Consider the following 17,865-nt stretch of genomic DNA (forward strand, 5'->3'; position numbering starts at 1 on the left):
CACTCCTCATCACCCTTCCTGCAAGGATCTCGCGGGGTTTGTACAAAACTCCTCCCTCCCCTCCTGCCCAAGGCACCTCAGGTGGTCAAGCCCCATTTTACAGAGGCACAGACTGAGGTGCAGAGAAATGGCTACAAAGCAACCTTAGCTGGGATTGGGGGGGCAGGCCCACATTGCATGGGGGGCTGGGTGACGGCAGCATGTGTTGATGTGCCTGAGCTAGATTTAAGCTGGTACTGCAGCAATGAAACCCCAGCACCATTGGCTTCAGGGCAGGTAAGTTACTGGAGGAAAGACCCAGCGGACACCTGTGCAGTCCATGCCACCCTGCCTTATTGCCAATGGTACCTGAGTTAGCTAGTCACATCCACACAAGGTGCAGTCACTCTGACTCCCAGCTGTTTGACCTAACAGCTGGGCTGAAGATGCCCTCTATAAACCAGTGTCCTTGTGGGGTTGCCTCTGGCCAACACCTAGACTAGGAAATTACAGGAGGCTGGAGTGAGTTAAGGAATTGTGCTGGGGCACTGAGACAGCATCTTTGTCAGCGCAGAAGAATTACTGGGGAGCATGGGAGCCGCCACAGCGCCAGACACGTCTGTTCTGTTGTTTTAAAAAGATGAACCTGCCGCTGCCACGATGGCAAGAAGAAAGGAGAAAATGCACGTCAGGCTGAGAAATCTACAGCAGCTTAGGCTGCTGGCAGAGGAAACATGGGCAGGAGCTGTTCAAGAGTTGTACAGCAAACTGATGCTTTTGCTCTGCTCCTTGATACAAGCGAATCTAACAAATTCTCCGCGCAGTGCTTTTCTCGCCATCTTTTGTAGAAGTTCAACACATTTCAGGCTGGGAGGGATTCGGAGCAATTCCCAGCACACACGCTGCTGTCAAGACTCCAAATAGCATGCTTAAAATGGACACCTTTGCTTCGCTGGGTGGAATCTACAGGCCAAAGAAGCACACAAGTAATCTTTCTTCTTCCTCCACAGCAGCAAGGGGAAGGAAAGGGAAGGCAAAATGCAGAGCTAATAGGAAGGAAACGGAATTGCTGAAATGCCAGAAGGCAGGACCTCACTAAGGGGAGGAGAATCGGGGCAAAAGGAGAAACTGACGAATGACTTCAACAAGTCACTGCACTGTCTGGCCAAGCCTCGTGGAGTTGGAATATTTTCTGATGCCAGGATCCTATTTGGACAAAGGGGGTCAGTGCATCCCCCCCTCTGATTTCTTTCAGTGGGGAGCAGGATAAAACCAACAATGTCATTTTGCAGGCAAAGTGAAGGCTGAGCATGTGTGTTAGACCAAGGATTAGAGATGGCAGGATATTTTTCTTCCCACCCTGTGAAAATTTTCAAGATTTCAAAAATGTTCCCCCTCTGTCTGGGGACGAGACCCAGACCCTTTACATATTTTAGGGCAAAAGAGACACAGAGACCCACTTCAAAATAGCTTACAGCCAGGTTGTTTGGGCAATCCCATGGGATTTGAGAAACTGAGGCCCAAACCCCTCTTCTGCCTGATTTACAGCAGAGCTTTGAAGCTGGGTGTTCCACTTTCCAATCCAGGCTGTTGGCTCTTTTGGGACAGGGCTCTCACAGTCTGTCTTGCTGGAGATGTTCTACTTTGCATAAATAATTAAATATTCATTGGGCCTGAGCAGGAAATTGTAACGCCCAGAGGTTAGGACACTTACTTGAGATGGGGCGATGTGCTTTGTCTGATTTGGACTGGAACCCTGAACCCAAGTGTTCCGTACCTCTCACACTCTGGTTTTGATGAGAAATTCTATTCCAGCCTTGGGAAACCTGATAAAAGTTTTGCTGACACCAACCCTTTCCCATGAAAAATTCCCATTTTGACAAACAGGTGTTTTCTGATGAAAACAAAATGTTCTGTCAAAAAATTCCCCAATGGCTCCACAGAGGACTCCAGGAATTCACTTTACATGTACAATTTGAGTTGACTGTGAAAAAAAAATGACTTGCAAAGCTGTAGTTTATCAAGGTGTAGCACATCTATACTAAGTTAACACTGGTGTAACACATTCAACACTGGACAAGTCCCGTTGAACTACACCAATGTAAAACTGAAGGCATGGAGGAAGAGATTCATGACGTCCTATGGCCCCAACTAAAAGGTGAGTTAACAGTATGCCCTTGTAGCCAAGTCAGCAGTGTGCCCTTGTAGCCAAGAAGGCTAATGGCATATTAGGTTGCATTAGGAGGAGCATTGCCAATAGATCCAGAGAAGTGATTATTCCCCTTTATTTGGGTCTGGTGAGGCTACATCTGGAGTATTGAGTCCAGTTCTGGGCCCCCCATTACAGAAAGGATGTGGATGCATTGAAGAGGGTCTAGTGGAGGGCGACCAAAATGATTAGGGGGTTGGAGCACATGACCTACGAGGAGAGGCTGAGGGATTTAGGCTTATTTTGTCTGCAGAAGAGACGAGTGAGGGGGGATTTGAGAGCATCATTTCACTACATGAAAGGAGGTTCCACAGAGGAAGGAAAGAGGCTGTTCTCAGTGGTGACAGATGGCAGAACAAGGAGCAATGGGCTCAAGTTACAGTGGGGGAGGTCCAGGTTGGATATTAGGAAAAGCTATTTCCCTAGGAGGGTGGGGAAGCGCTGGGATGGGTTCCCTAGGGAGGGGGTGGAATCTCCATCTCTAGAAGCTTTTAAGTCCCGGCTTGACAAAGCCCTGGCTGGGATGATTGAGTTGGGACTGGTCCTGCATTGGACCGTGGGTTGGACTTGGTGACCTCCTGAGGTCTCTTCCAGCCGTAGGATCCTATGTTTCTAAGTGTTAGGAAAAAGACAGATGCGCTGACCCAGAAAGAGGTTAATTATTTGTCCAAGGTCACTGACCGACCAGGCAATAGAATCCAAGATTCTGCCCTGCAGTCTGCTAAGCTAACACGCCACAGTAAACACTCTCCAGAATTTTAATACAGACAGAGGTAATGGAGACTTGATAGCTGCAAGCCCTGTAGCATTATACTGAGTTCTTAAGTTCTGTAATTAATCGAGTATCTTTTGCAGACGTCTGTAAGGGGCGCTTCCCAACACACCAGGGTTATACATCTCTTAGAAGAGCTTTTGTTTTTAACACGAGATGGGTCTGTTAAGCTGTTAGTGTCTCTTCTACAGTAAAGATAACTGAGCTGTTCAGATGACAGTATATTAAAGTTCACAATTAATTTAGATAACACCAGATGAGCGTTTTTTTAAAGAAAAATCTAGAGAGTAATACTTAGAAATCTACAGGCATTAGGGAGAGACGTATTCTCTCTTACATGATGTAAAATCAAGTCTTTTTTATATGATTCAATTATAGATTGATGGGAAGACTCAAAACCATGGATTAATGATCTTTTCTTAAGAGAAAGCTACCCAGCATAAAAAGAGAGCTACAACAGGAAGAATTACTGCTCCCTAAACCCCGATTAAGGTTTAGCATGTTACATTCAAAACAATGTAATGAGGATAAAGGAAACAGCATGATATGGTAAATTATCCTTCTCGAAACATGGCATAGAGAGGGGAAGAGAAACCTCCAGGTGCACACGGCCAATTTAAAGCAAACAGGCCAGATAGGATCCCAGTTTTGTGTGTGGATGGGGGAGATTGTGATAGAGTCCAGGAACATTCTGAACACTCTGAATCAGTTTTACAAACCCAAGGCCAGATCTTCAGCTGCTGTCGGTATCACTGTATTGGTGTCAATGTGCATATGCAGATTTACACCAGCTGAGCCTTTATGCGCCCCTCCCTCCTTGCTTTTCCAGGAGGAGATGTGGATTGGCTCAGAAAAGGTTCCAACTCCATTCACAGGAAGAGCCTCCTCAGAGCGTATTTGTTCTTAGTGCACCTTACAAATCACAGAGGAGGGAAAACTTGACAGCTTGTGACAAGGTGGCTGCCCCGCACTGGAATGAAAAGGGTTAAAACAGGCCTGGGAAACAGCTAGCAGTAAACTTGTGGCAGCCAATCAGAGCCCAGCAGGACTGTATAAACAGATGGCCAGCCAGGAGGAGCACACTCTCGCTCCAGCTCTGGAGGGAGAGGACCTAGCTACCTGCTAGCACAGGGTACCTTGAGCAGAGCAGTGTTGGGGGAAGGCGGGGTGAGCCAGGGGAGCTCAGGCCTGAATAAACCCCAGGCTGAGGCCCAGAGACAGGCACAGGGGAGTACTAGGGCTGCAGAGGAGCAGCCAGGGCAGGAGAAGGAAGGAGGGCCACCCCCTTGCCAGTGATGAGTGGCCATTTCAGATGCAATTTGAAGCAAGGGCTAAATGACAACTGGCAGCGGGTCACTGAGGCAGGGTGAGTACAGGGAGCAGGGGTATCCTGGGCGAGGAGGACTCCAGGGTGTGGTGCACTGCCATGGGGCAGTACCCAGAGGAAAGGGTGTAGCAGTCAGGGGGGACATGGGTCCTGATGACTGGGGGAGAATGGACAAAAAGGGTAATAGCAGGCAAGACACCGCCAGGAGGGGGAGCTCTGAGGCTGGACTGAGCTAATCCCCGGAGTGACCAGCAGGCGGCGCCATGGTGCCCCCGATTTTAGCACAGCGAAGACGCAGCTTCGGCGTGTCAGTCGGTCACCGGGCCCTGACACTTCAGCAATGGGCTTGTCCAGAAGAACAGGTGACTTTTCACAAGCCGCCAAAAAGCTGAAAATGAGTCCCCTAAGCGACAGGTGACACGGAAGTGAACAGAGACATTCAGAGATAGCAGGCTCGTTTTGCGAAGGATTTCACAAGCACTCACATTCTCAGGGCTTGGTTTTGAATTCAGGCACAGCTGGGGGTACAGGCCACCGGGCAGAATTCACTGCTCCTCGATCAGCCCCGGCCGGCAAGGTGGGTCAGACACCCCCCTAGGATTCACAATGCTTTCCCTGCTGCCTCTTCCTTCAGAGAGATACTAATTATCTGCTGGCCTATCTTATCCCACCAACTTCTAGCCCAGGCACCCCAACACAGGCTCAGCTATTCCAAAGAGGAAGGGAGCTGAAACAAGGGTCCAACCATTTCTCTACACACCTGACAGGGAAAAGAGTATAGAGTTAGCCCCCGCTTCTGTGCCCAGACGCATGGTCCAAGTACCCATGCAGAGGGTGGACTCGGCGGGAGATGACGTGTCCTACAAATAGATTCTTTTATAAACAGAAACCAGTTTGTGATTTAACAAATATTTCCAGAGAAGGTGTCTGACTTCCTCAAAACTTGTCACATTTTGATGAGAAAACCAAACCGCAAGAGCTGACCCTGCCTAGTAAAGGAAAATTCTATTTTTTTTCTTCTGTGCTTTTTATTAAAACAAAAGTCAATATTTTCACAAAACAAAACCTACATCCAGCAGCTAGTAGAGCACTGTGCTGCCATGTGGGAGATTGCCCAGCTACATAATTCCTCTGTAAACTTGAGCAAGTCACTTACGGCTTATCTATCCCAAAGTTGTCATTCTACGGGCATGAAACCCACGGCGCCTCCTGCTGCGTGTACTGTTACACTGTGGTAAGTGTGCTTAGCCAGGCCAGCTTGTTCTGTGATGAGGAATAAACTATTGTGATGGACTTGCTAACTAGGAAGCTACCATAGCCATCAATCCTCTTCTCACCTGGTGGAAATGCAGGCACATCCTCTTCCCCTAGCTATTTAGAGGGAAGGGGGCAGAAACTTCAAGGTATCCATGCTCTGGGGGAGCAGCAGAGAAGCTGAATGCGGGGGAAATGGAAGGAGAACTGCTCAGAGCTCAGATCAACTGTGAACAGGCCCTTGGTGAACATGGCCACTGGGTTCAGAGCCGTGCAGAACCAGCAGGGAGCCCATGAAGAGGGCTGGAAACACGCGAGTTCCTGTTTGCCTCTCACAAGGACCCAGCTGGAGACGACACCCCAGACGCTGACTCTGAAGCCGTCTGATCCCTCAGAGGCCCAGACAGGAACTGCTATTGTTTACTTTAAATGGCAACCCTACATATCAGTACCCAAGCTATCTGCAGCTTTCCCCTTTCTCCCCCACCCCTCCCCCCACCCCAGCAAAATCATAGAATCATAGAACTGGAAGGGACCTCGAGATCTTCAAGTCCAGTTTCCTGCCCTCATGGCTGGACCAAGCACCATTTAGCTCATCTCTGACAGGTGTGTCTGCCTAACCTGCTCTTAAATATCTCCAGTGATGGAGATCCCACAACCCCCCACCCCCCACCCCGCCCCGCTCCCCGCCGCTCCCCCAGGTAATTTATTCCAGTGTTTGACTACCCTGACAGTTAGGAAGTTTTTCTTAATGTCCAACCTCAACCTCCCTTGCTGCAATTTAAGCCCATTGCTTCTTTTCCTATCCTCAGAGGCCAAGGAGAACAATTTTTCTCCCTCCTCCTTATAACACCCCTTTAGATACTCAAAAACCACTATCATGTCTCCTCTCAATCTTTTCTTTTCCAAACTAAACAAGCTCAGTTCTTTCAGTCTTCCTTCATAGCTCATGCTTTCTAAACCTTTATTCATTTTTGTTGGTGTTTTCTGGACCTTCTCCAATTTCTCCACATCTTTCTTGAAATGTGGTACCCAGAACTGGACACAATACTCCAACTGAGGCCTAATCAGTGCAGAGTAGCGCGGAAGAATGATTTCTCATGTCCTGCTCACAACATTCCTGTTTGCTTTTTTTGCAACAGCGTCACACTGTTGACTCATGTTTAGTTTGTGGTCCAGTATGACCCCTAATTTCTCTAATTTGTCCAGATCATTTTGAATGTTGACCCTATCCTCCAACGCACTTGCAACCCCTCCCAGCTTCGTATCATCTGCAAACTTAATAAGTGTACTCTCTATGCCAATATCTAAAATATCACTTCCCTTTGCCGAACCTTTGAATCATTATTGGGACCCAGCATGGCTAGAGCCCACGGAGCCTGAAGAGGCTTCAGCCCTTGCCTTGGAGACGTGGTGTACTCGGTGATTTACTAGTACCTTAGAGGTCTGGTGTACCACATGCTGAGCCGCTGGAAGGATTACTCTAATCAGTCCAAAGTGTCTTTATACTGACATCACTGCACCCACAGTGGTGGCGCTGAGAGCATTTTATGGGTAAAATAGTCACTTTAAAGGAGTTATCGTGTACAGAACATAAGAACGGCCAGACTGGGTCAGACCAATGGTCCATCTAGCCCAGTGTCCTGTCTGCCGACAGTGGCCAATGCCGGATGCTCCAGAGGGAGGGAACAGAACAGGTAAGAATGAAGTGATCCCTTCCCTATCCCCCATTCCCAGCCCCTGAGAGAGGCTCCGGACACCATTCCTACCCAGCCTGGCTAATAAGGATTGATGAACCTGTCCTCCATGAATTTGTCTAGTTCTTTTTTAGAACTCTCTATGGCAGCTCAAAGGCAGGGGGCTGCAGGCGTTTGGTGGAGGGCAGGTAGACAGGCAGTTGGGTGCGCAGGTTCCTGCTCCCTGAACAGGCTGTCGGAGACAGCTGCCGGAAATTAAGTCAGGTGGGCACCTGGGACTCACTAAGATTTGGCCTGGAGCAACAAACCAGTGGGACATCTGCAGCCAGTTATGGCCTGCTGGTCCCTTATGAAAAGTTTCCCTTCAGGAAAGAGGGGGAAGGGGAGGCCTGCTGGTCCCTTATGAAAAGTTTCCCCTCAGGCAAGAGGGGGAAGGGGATAGGGATAGGGATGGGGATGGGGATAGGGATAGGGATAGGGATGGACTGGTGTGAAGGAGGAAGCACAGAGTGAGGCAAGCAGAAGAGGTTTTTCCCAAGACTCCAGGGAGAAGGTATTGCAGGAGTGGTTGTGGAAGTGGTCCAGGGAGAGGCTGTTATGTGGGGGGATAAGGGCAAGAACCCCACAGGTAGCTGCTATCTAGGGCCCTAGGCTGGAACCTGGAGTAAGTGGGCAGGACCAGGTTCCCCCAACCCTCCCCATGCCCTGTGGGCTGCCATGGGGGAAACACGAGGAGTAACAGTTAATCTGAACTAAGGACTTAGTTCAGATTAACTTTAAACTGCTGTGTGTAGCCGTGGGTAGTTCGTTCGAACTAAGGGGGATTTAAAAATGGCAGCCAGACAGGAACATGCAAATGAAGCCCAGGATATTTAAATCCCGGGCTTCGTTTGCAACTCTGGTTGCCTGATTTGCCTACCTAGCTCGAATTAATGAGCTAGTGTAGACATACCCCAAGAGAGGGTCACTGCAAGCCTCTGAAGTGTCTTAAAATTTGCCAGGAAGTGCTGAACCCAGGGGGTGCTACCAGAGCTCCACCACACCTGTTAACGTACTGGCCTTCACAATCTCCTCTGGCAAGGAGTTCCACAGGGTGACAGTGTGTTGGGCAAAGAAATACTTCCTTTTATTTGTTTTGTTTGAAGTTATATGTAGACCAGGCCTCAGTCTTTCTGTGCTTCAGTTCCCCCACGAGGATAACAGAACAGGTCTATTTCACTGAGATGCTACCAGGATTAATAAAACCAAGATTATAAGATTCTCCTCTACTACGGTAGTGATGGGCAACCTAGGCTAGTGAGTGGCCTGCATGAGGTTCCCTCCTTCATCTCAGTGGGCTGCGAGCTTCTCATAAGAAGACCATCTTCCAAAATAGGGTAGTTTTGCTAACTGTGCTTGCATACCTAGAATTTGATGACTGAACCGTAGCAGCGCTTTGATTGGCTGCAGAAGGAGCGCCCGGCTCTCCCAAAGTTGTGTGCAATCAGCACACACCTCACTTTACGTATTCCTGCTTTGCCTGCTTGTAGCTAGTAATATCAGTAGGGGGAAAAAAACCTACATGGATGTTAAACAGCAGAATCTGGCAACCCTTCTCACGGGCAACAGGAAATAAACCATCTCGTGAGCCACACACAGAACCCCGATGAGCCACAGGCTGCCCACCACTGTACGATGGCCACGATAGCTAGGTAAGTGCCATAAACAGACAGATCATTTACCCCTAAGATGAATATTTTTGTCGCGTACAGTCCAACCAGTGCTGCTCAATATGCAATAACAGTGGCCAAGCACATTGTGTGAGAGGGTATTGTTTACCTCTTTGTTCAGGAAGAAAGAACTATCTAGGTCATTTATTACAGGGGAGAGGAGGGTATGAGAATGCAGACACATAGCTCAGATGCCTCGCAGGGAAGCTTGCTATGAAAATGAAGGGAATAAATAAGAGAAGAATAGCTTCCGAGGAGGTGAGATTTTTATGCAGTGCACCTCTTGAAGGATTTCAGTGAGGGGAGGATATGGGGGAGAGAGGGATGGAATAAAAGTCAATGTTCCAAGAGCTCCAGTATGTAGACACCGGAATCTAATTCACACATCTTAGTTGACTGTCCTTTCAGTTCAGAAGTGTGGAAAATGACATCTAGAGACGAGAGAACTCGGAGGGGGGGTTATTTTTAAAACCTGCCACAGAGGGTGCATGGACTCTGTCCTCGGCTTGGAAATGGGAACTAGCAAGGAAAATAAGGAGCATATGGCAGATTTTCGCACTCAACATTTCATGTCTGGTCTGCTATACTTAGTAATGAAAGTGAAAGCGGATTCCATTGGGGGGAAAAAAACTTCATTCTATTTTCTTCACACAAAAAAAAGAGAGAGAAAGATATTTTTTTCTCTGAAGAAGAAGCCTTTACTACTACAGAACAGAGAAGGAGAAAATGAATAAAGGAGGTGTTATTTACTCCTTCTCATAACACATGGACGAGGGTGGGGGTCACCAAATGGAATCAATAGACAGCAGGTTTACAAAACAAACAAAAGGGAGCATTTCTACATAGAACATACAGTCAACCTGTGGAACTCCTTGCCAAAGGAACAGAATGGGTTAAAAAAGAACAGGATTAACTCACAATAGATAGGTCCATCAATGGCTATTAGCCAGGTTGGGCAGGGATGGTGTCCGTAGCCTCTGTCTGTCAGAGCTGGGAATAGATGACAGAGGATGGACCGCTTGATGATTCCCTCTTCTGTTCATTCCCTCTGGGGTACCTGGTATTAGCTACTATTTGAAGTCAGGACACTGGGCTCAATGGACCTTTAGTCTGACCCACTATGACCATTCTGATGTTCTTATCAATTAAAAGCCAATGCGGTATTTAAGCTCATAATTAAGGTAACATAGAAACAGAAGGATTGGTTCAATTCGCATATTGAACAGGTTTCGTGTCTCTTAGCTATGTAATACAACATGGAACAGGGGCCTTACTTGGTGCTGATAAGTATAGGGTTAATTCTAGTGTCATTCGAAGGTGCTGAGGGGGAGCCAGATCTCACACTGTTGGGCTGTGACTAGACTGCAGGTTTTTTTTGAAAAAAGTAGCCTTTTTTTCGAAAAAACGTCACCTGCGTCTAGACTACAGCCGCGTTTTCAAAATTAAACCGAAAGAACGCGGCTTTTCTTTCGACGGCGGTACTCCTCATTTCACGAGGAAGAACGCCTTTTTTCAAAAGTGCTCTTTCGAAAAAAGGTGTTCTTGAATGCAAACAGGGCTTTTTCGAAAGAGAGCATCCAGACTGCCTGCGTGCTGAATGTAGTCTAGATGCTCTTTTTCGAAAGAAGCTTTTTCGAAAGTATCTTTCGAAAAAGCCTCTTTCGAAAGAGGCTTGCAGTCTACACGTAGCGCCTGGGTGGGTGTGGGGGCCAACTTCCTATTTCTTTTCTGTCTGGCTTTATTATACTTTTCCTTTCTTGTTACAGCCTTCATCCCCTAAGGAAAAGACCTTCCTGACTGCCACTGGGTTTTTCATTCTGGGTCACCCTAAGGTTAGTTCCAACTACGGATGTGAATGGCTCCTCGGAGGGCTGTCCCGGCATGGGTTGGGAGCTGGCAGCAGCCACAGCCCCAATGCTGGGGGCAGGAGCCTGTGGATTCTGCAGCCTCATCCCCGAGGACACTTTTGTCGACAAAACCCTGTAGCCTAGACACACCCTGTGAGAGCCGTGTGCTCTCTCTGCAGCCAGTCAGCATGCTGCTACACTTCAATGGGCACCCCCTGCAAGTTCGAGGTACACCAGAGCCCTTAGCAAAACTACCCTAGCCCGGGAGACTCTGTTGCTTATGACCATCTGGTGGCCCACTGAGCTGGAGGAGGGCCACCCATGCAGCCCACTCACTAGCCTAGCTTGCCCCTCCTGACTCCAGATGTTCAGTCCCATGACCTGCCCACTAGACTGCCCAACCTCAGTGCAACACAGTAGCTAAGCTGTGTGATGTAGTACATTGTACTGATGTTAGCTAGCATTGAATGACAGTGGGGATAACTTATTGCACCCCAGGCAATGGCAGCTTCTCTAGGTGAAAGATGAGGTTCCCCTGGTATTGGTGACCCCGCAGTTGAAGGCCATATTATGCACTCATCCCAGGAACGGGTGGCCCATTCCAGATCACTGGCCCAGAAATGTGAAGATAGAAAGAATAGAGGGGCATCAGCTCTGGCTCTTTCCCATTGCCTAAATATCTGTATTTCTTCCCTGCCCCTAATTCTATTCGTTGATTTGTGTGGCGCTTCCCATCAAAGCAAGTTGCTAGAAAACTCCATCCACAGAAGGGCAAGAGAGATTTTTCGAAGGCAAAAGTCTCTGTGAAATGCTAACAGCCAGTGGGAGACAGGAACTGTTATTGATTGGCGTCCTTGTTTGAAAATTAAGGGTCTTTGGTTAAATCAAAGTTTCTCTCTCTCTCTAATAAGATGACAGCCTAGACCACTCGACTGACTGCTGAGACACCGACTCCTCGCTAGCTTTAGATTACTCAAGTGCTCAGAATTTAATCTCCAATGGCTGTTATTGGATTCTGCTAGAACTGGCTGTCTGATGGGCACAAGTAATAGAAACTAGCCCCAGTAGGCCAGCGCCGTCTCTAAGCTCTTGGAGTTTCAAAAGCAGCCGCCATGCGCAATGATGCCGGCTCTTTCAATCTGGCAGGATGCTAAGTCAATAAATAAATGCATCACAGAGTCTACCCGCCTCTCTGCCCGAACGAGGGCCGCTCAGAGAGAGCCGGTTTGGGAATGAGCATCAAGGGCAGCCCGTGTGAAGTGAATGGATGTGATAGAACATGATCATGTCTGGGCAGGAAGGGGCTCCCACGTGTACATGAGGAGGAGGAGTCAGCTGTAAGTCTGGGCTATGCAGGGGAGTGTGCACATCTATTCTATACTTTAGAAAGTTGCTCTGTCTGTGTATCCATCCATCCGTCCGTTTGTCCAAGAAGTCCTCCTAAACTGTAAGAACTTAGACCACTAAAAATGGTAGGCAGCTTCCTCTTATCGTAACTTAAAGCAAGGTCAGGGGTTGGTTGTGCTAGGACAATGGGATGTGCCTGGAATGTGATTGTTATAAAATGGAAAGGGAGAGGTCTGGTAGGAGGGCTAGTTAGACTGTAGAATGACCACAGGAGGGCAGCAAGAGGCTAGGGATAGGTACTGGGCAGCTATAACTCCCTTGGGCCAGCAGGGGCAAGGGTGGAGAAAGGGACAGTTATCTACAATAATTCAGAGAGTTTCTCTGTTGGTGTATTTGTGGGTCTGTTGGTCTGTCCCGCAGTTAGGGGACTTGTGCACCTCCCCCCGGGCTGTGCCCGTGATAGCTGCAGTGTCCATAGGCAGGTGCTTCTCCCATGGCCCCAAGTTGCTGATTTGAGTTAAGGATGCTGGGTAAATCTTCTAGTACATGTACACTAGAGAAGCGTACTATCCAAATCAACAATCCCCAATGCCTGCGTATTTGCACACCCGCAATTCCAGCACCCGTTCCCATCCCCAGGTATTCCTTTCCCTGTGCCTGCACATCCTACACACAGGGACTGAAAGATTCTCACGTTTCCCAGCAGTTGGCTGGACACAGATTTCCTCTCAACTAGAAAGACGACACTGATCAGTTTGTTCTTCACATTTCAAATGCTTTACAAAAAACAGCTTGGGAGAACACAGGTGGCCTCCCTTCCTTTGAACTTGAAGCATAGGGGGAGAGAGAGAGTGAAAGAGGGAGACTTTGGATGTTTATTCCTCCAGCTTTGGACAGCATCTGTTGTAATCGCATTACTGTGTTTAGAGGGCTCTCTTACCTCTCCACCCACAAACCCCTTGGCACACACACAGCTATCGCTTGCAAGCACCAGGAAGCAATGGCATGAAAAAAGATCCCTCAAGATGTGTGTAAACTCATGGCAACACAGTGCAATTTTCCAAAGTACACACACGGTTCGGATGGGTAAATGTTTTCTAGTCTCTATCGCAGGGGCATGTCATTTACACAACACTGTCAATCACTGGTCTTGCGGCCGGGGAAGCAGTGTCAACGCATGCTTAATGTCAGATTTACACACATTTCTATTTGTCGGTAAATGGCTACATTACATACATTGTGTCAGTTGATTTTTACCATCTGACTTTGCCCACAATTGCACAGGGGCTGTGCAACCAAGTGCAGCAGATGTGTATTGACGCAGATCACTAGTTTACAGCCACATCCCGCGTTCAGGAGCAACATCTGTCCACTAATGATCTCCTAGTCACCCACCTTCCTAGCTCTGCCCTCTGATCCTCCTGCATGCACCAATGGTTCAGATCTCCCTACCTTACCCCCGGCTGGAGGGGGCATATTAGCACTAACAAGACTCCCGCTAAAGCCGCAGAGAAATTTGCAGCTGAAATTCCCAGTCCCTCTGCCAAAAGGTAGATTTGGTGACACACAAAAACTGTTCATGTGGGTTTTGCCAATTGGACAGAACGGGGGGGGGGGGGGGGGGGGATCCCCAAAGTCTCAAGTTTTGTTTTAAAATTTTTTGAATCTAAACGTTTCAACTTTGGGAAGGTCAAAATGATTTTGTTGCAAACTTTCCTATCATTTAATTTTTAAAATGCAAACTCTTTTACAAATCCACTTGGAATCTCAAAAACAATGGTTTCCTTCTGGGCCGAATGAAACGTATCACTCGACCTGAAATGTTTTTATTTTGAAAAGTTGCTGAAAATTCAGAAAAAAGATCCGTTTCCCCCCGGTATTTTGCAGAACTGCCAATGCCCTGAAAAATCCGTTGCTCGGACAGCTCTAGCAATAGCTACCAAGTGAGGGGAGTGAAGGAAGATTTGCCTCCCAGGATCTGTCTTCCCAGCACCCTGCCCTGCTGCTCAGGGTGGGTCCCGGCAAATGGGACTGTTCCAGATTTCACATTTCTGTTATGGAGAAAGAGACTAAAGAAGGTTGGGCATGTTGAGATGTTTGGTCTAAGGCCTTAGAAGCCAGTTGACTGCCACCCCTACACATCAACCCACGGATTGATGGACACACTGCCTCCTCACCCCTACAGGTTTGCATCAAATGCCAATGCCACGCCTGCTTTGGGGGCAGGGTGGCACCACATACGTAGCTGTGTGCTGTGATGTCAGTATCTCTTGCCTGTACCCTGGCCTGCTGGGGGGAGTTGGACAAGTCACATCAACTCCCTGAGCCTCCGTTCCCCTCTCTGTAAGAGGAGGATAATGACACTGACTTCCTTCGTGCAGTGGTTTGAGATCTATTGATGACAAGTGCAACCTAAGAGCAAGGGGTTGTCGCTCCTCTCAGAGAGCAGAATGAACCCGCTGCTGCTAGCTAAGGGGGATTTCCTTTAGCTGAAGTAGCTCAGGTCGGTGGGGAGAAAGGGGTTGGCACAAGGGTGAGGGATCTAGGCGCTGCCTCTCGCACTAGGGTGTGACTCTGTTTGGAGTCAGCGAGTGGAGAGCGCTCGTCAGTGAAACGGGAGAGTGTCATCTAGCCAGGACCACGACAACAGGGGAGAAATCCTGACTCCCCGAGTACAAACGCTGTTATGGAGGCAGCACGAAGCGGCTGGTGCCCCCACAGTACATGGCAAGGGAACATGGACACGATATGCCAGGCTCCCATTGGAGCAGGCTGCAGCTCAGACCGTATTGCCTGGATTTCCCTGGGTAGTGGCATTACGGACACTCTCTTCTTTGCTAACCACAATGCTCAGCAGCCCTCCCATGGAAACATTGATTATTTGCATTCGGGTGGCACCTTGGAGTTATGGATCAGGACTCCCTTGTGCTAAGCACTGTACACACCAAACAAAAAGGTGGGTCCCTGCCTTGAAGAGTGTGTAACCCAAGCCAGCTCTTGCAGGCCATCCAGGGGCATGATGCTTCTGCAGCTAAAGGAAATGTTTGCTAAAGGAAACGTTTGTTGACATGAAGGTGACTGTTTCATCCCAAGTCGAAATGCTACAAAGCCAGGCGTGCATTGGACTCTGGTTAGCTGGGCTTTTCATGCTCTAGCCACTGAATATTTGAAAGCCACAGAGGCAGCCTCCCTGTGGGAAATAATTACAAGATGCTCTGTAACATTTTGCAACTGTTACTTCTAATGCGTCTTATTGGTTTGGCTGCTGCCTTCCCTTCATTAACATGCACAACAGCACCTCCGATGGCTGGACTTAAGAGAGATGATCCTTTCAGTGGCGGCTTTTCGCTTCCTAGCTGAGCAGAGACTTCTCCATGTAATTAACTTCTTCATCTCATGTCTTTGCCTTGCTCCACTAGAGATGAGACAGCTGCAGCGACCTCTCTGGGCAGAGCCCTGGATTTCACAGGAGCTAGGGTTCCATGATACCAAGGACCCTCCACCAAAGCTGAATATAGATGTGGAAGGATGCTGAACTGCTCCAAAGAGCAGAGCCATCTTTATCCAAATGCAGCTGGGTAGGGCACCTGAAAAACTGGGGCACCACTGGGTCTTAGCGTCCACCTACCCACCTCTTCCTGTCCCTGGTCTGTGGCTCTGCTTCCTCCAGAGAAGATCTAGTTAACTTAAAAGTGAAAAGTCCTGCCAGACCGATTAGCAGAACATTGAACCTGTGAAAGAGCCACACAAGTGGGAAGGAAGCCGTTCAACAGGCATTTGCCAACCCCAGGTACAAACTGTCAGTTACTGAATTTACTGAGAGTCGACAGGACCTTCGTTTTTAAACACATTACTGTGCTGCTGAAGATTATATAATCACCTCTGTAAAAAATCGTTCTCCCCCTCCCCCCTCTGCCCCGGCTGCCTTCAGGCATGGGAGCACCAATCTAATAGAACTGCGTAGGGCTCTGTAAATCCTAAGGATGTCCCTGCCAGTTTGGCACTAAGGGGTGTCCAATTCAATGTTAATTTGCCACTTCCAGGGCTCAGTGTTGCCGACACACTGCAGGGTAGCCAAGGAGGAAATCTTTGTGTGTGTTGAATTCACCAACACTCTCTCTGTCTTTCTCTCTCTCTGCTGCTGTTCTGCTTCCTAGCTCTTACTTCACTGTATACAATGTCTTCAGACAGATGTCCTTTGCCAAATCCCCATCTGAATTCTTCCTCCCTACCACATTTTACAGCCTCTATCTTTCTCCTCCCTCTGGTCATTTTAAAATAAGGTCTGAACTTCTTGCTATAAATTACACAACTGTTGGAGAAAAATCTACTCTCTGCTCAGCAGGAAAAGAGCTACTCCTTGAGAGAACACTGGAGGCTGGAACCGTGAAACTTTCCACCGACAAAGCTCCGATGGAAAAGTCCTATAGATTTGAAGAGAAAACCATTAACTTCCTGTATGTCTTTTGAACCTTTTTACTGAATTTAATAGAGATTTCTATTTTGCTACAGAACAGCTCGAGAAATGGGGACATCCTTTATTAAATTCTACAGGATTTTGGAATAATTTCCATAGACCTCTGTTATGCAGCTTCAGAGCCCTATAAACTTAACCCCTGTTGAGGTTCTCAAGGACTTTTCTGTAAGGGACAAATGAATGCTGACATCTGTTAGCAGCAAAATGCGTAATGCGCAGGAAAGAACGATCTTGCACATCACTAATGTACTCAGAATGGCTGAAAGATGTCTTGAGCATGTAGCTTAATGGGAAAAATACGTTAAATTGGTGTCATACAGCTGCATTAGTGCAATTGAGTCGCAACACGTTTTTCATACACTGTGTCGTTAATACAAGCAAGGCTTTAGAGACAGCACTTGTAACCCTCGTGATCCCAGGCTGGAGCTTTCTTGTATCAGAAAGGAAAAACTAAGAATGATCCAAATCGCCACGGGGGTGGGGCTGGAGAAAGAAAGCTTAAAGCACAGAGCTAGGGGTATATCTGTTTAAAGCACAGAGCTAGGGGTATATCTGTTTGCATTCCTTTCTCCTGATGGGGGTACGGTAAAACATTAAAATGCCTTGCTTGTTGCACTGTAGTTCGGGGAATGGAGCAGGAGCTACACTTTCCTTTAGCACACGTTGCTGGAGAAAACGCACCTGACTGATTTCCCTGGAGGCTCCCATTGCTCATCCACAGAACAGGTACAGGATAAGCAGGGAAAAGGCAAGATTTCCCATCTCATGCTGACCCAACAACATGCTTTAGCCTGACTTAGGAGATCACAGGAGAACAGTTTAGTCTCAGTTTTCCATTTGGCATTTGACTCCAGTGCCAAGGAGGCACCCAATGCCTGTCAAATTGTGTCAGAATTTTACTACAACATGGATCCCTGTTCTTTAGGAACTGGCATTTCCACAGCTCAATGCAGAGAGGCCAGCAGCAATCTTAGACAATGGCTTTTTAAAGCAGGATCTATTGTATTATAGCAACAGGAGGAAGTAGAAATCCCACATTTCCCCCTCCATGCATTTTCCTTCCAAAAAGACAATTTTGGAGTTGAGCAGAACGTGGCATTAACATTTTACCGCCTGCCAAATGTGTGCACAGCTCTATCTCTATAGAGAGAGGTAAATATGTAAAGGATAAATCTTTTTGCCAGTTAATGCGCAGAAGGACACCTGACGTGAGCTCACAGCATGCAGAGAGAAGCTGGAAATTGCTA

The 17,865-nt window shown here is 47.8% G+C and overlaps 1 protein-coding gene and 1 long non-coding RNA gene across 3 annotated transcripts in view; one reads left to right on the forward strand and one right to left on the reverse strand.

Annotated features, from left to right (window-relative positions):
• LOC142824448 (opioid-binding protein/cell adhesion molecule homolog) overlaps nucleotides 1-17,865 on the reverse strand; it is a 999,900-nt gene that overhangs the window by 650,944 nt on the left and 331,091 nt on the right. The gene's annotated exons all lie outside the window — the stretch shown is intronic.
• LOC142824433 (uncharacterized) overlaps nucleotides 1-17,865 on the forward strand; it is a 32,915-nt gene that overhangs the window by 1,031 nt on the left and 14,019 nt on the right. Inside the window, exons 2-3 of one of the 2 annotated variants that reach the window (XR_012899314.1) lie at nucleotides 10,714-10,779; nucleotides 11,706-11,916. This is a non-coding gene — a long non-coding RNA (uncharacterized LOC142824433). Of the gene's footprint in view, nucleotides 1-10,713; nucleotides 10,780-11,705; nucleotides 11,917-17,865 lie in introns of those variants that run through there. The other variant, XR_012899313.1, reaches the window with a different exon arrangement.

Source organism: Pelodiscus sinensis, unplaced genomic scaffold (assembly GCF_049634645.1).
Source record: "Pelodiscus sinensis isolate JC-2024 unplaced genomic scaffold, ASM4963464v1 ctg35, whole genome shotgun sequence".
Classification (NCBI taxonomy): Eukaryota; Metazoa; Chordata; order Testudines; family Trionychidae; genus Pelodiscus; species Pelodiscus sinensis.